The sequence below is a fragment of the Triticum aestivum genome, chromosome 5B, assembly GCF_018294505.1.
Source record: "Triticum aestivum cultivar Chinese Spring chromosome 5B, IWGSC CS RefSeq v2.1, whole genome shotgun sequence".
NCBI lineage: Eukaryota > Viridiplantae > Streptophyta > Magnoliopsida > Poales > Poaceae > Triticum > Triticum aestivum.
In genome coordinates, this window is record NC_057807.1 from 665,376,167 (window position 1) to 665,377,220 (window position 1,054).

Below are 1,054 nucleotides of genomic sequence, written 5' to 3' on the forward strand. Positions count from 1 at the left end.
TGTTTGATCATGCATGAAAATAGTACAGATGGATAGATTGGATTTTTTTGATCATTTTTCATATATAATTTGTCCAATTTGGAGTTACAGAATAAAAGTTATGAATTTTTGAAGTTTAAATAATATTTTAGAATTTCCTGATTTAAATTAAATCCAGAAATATAAATATTGCGCCAGCATGACGTCAGCATGACGTCAGTGGTCAACTGCGGCTGGCTGAGGTCAAACCTGACGTGTGGGGCCCACACGTCAGTGACAGGGGGGGTTAAACAGGGTTAAATTAATCCTAATTACTAATTAGTGGCGCTGGGGCCCACTAGTCAGTGTCAGGGGGTTAACTAACAGTGGTTTGCGCTAATCCTAATTAGCTAGAGGGCTGGGCCCACCTGTTAGGGACTCATGGGGGTCCTGCCGTGGTCAAGTGGGTCAAACCCACCGGCGACATAACGCCGGCGAGGCCCGAGACGGCGGCGCGATGCGGGATCGCGCTACAGGGCACGGGCGAGGCCGTGCTTGGGCTCGTTGGAGAGCTCTTGCTCCCGCGCGTCGAACGGTGGTGGTGGCCGAGCCTGAGGTGGCCGGAGTCGACGGCGGCGAGCTCGGCTGCGGCCGCCGGGGTTCGGTCGTGCACGGAAACAGGGTTGGAGCTCGAAGCCGAGCGAAGCGAGGCGCTAGGGATGCTCTATGGAGCCTTACGAACTCGTTGGACTCGCCAGGGTGACCAAATGGTCACCGGAGCTGCGTCGACGGCGAGCTCGGCGACGGCGGAGGTTCGGCCGTGGTGGGGAGGAGGCTACGGTGAGGGAACGAGGGGGAGAAGAGGGGGAAACGGTGGCGTAGCTCACCGCGGTTGCAGTGGGCGTCGAAGCGGGCTCGGGGACGCGCTGGAGACGGCGAATCGACGGCGACGGTGGTCGGAGCCCGAGGAGGGGAACGGCGACGTGGCGGCGATGCAGGGCTTCCGGAGACCCGTGGAGCGGTGGGGAGGAAGAGGAGGTCGAGGCGGAGCCGCTGAGCTAGTCGGGGGAGCGAGGGGTGGCCGGAGACGGCTGCT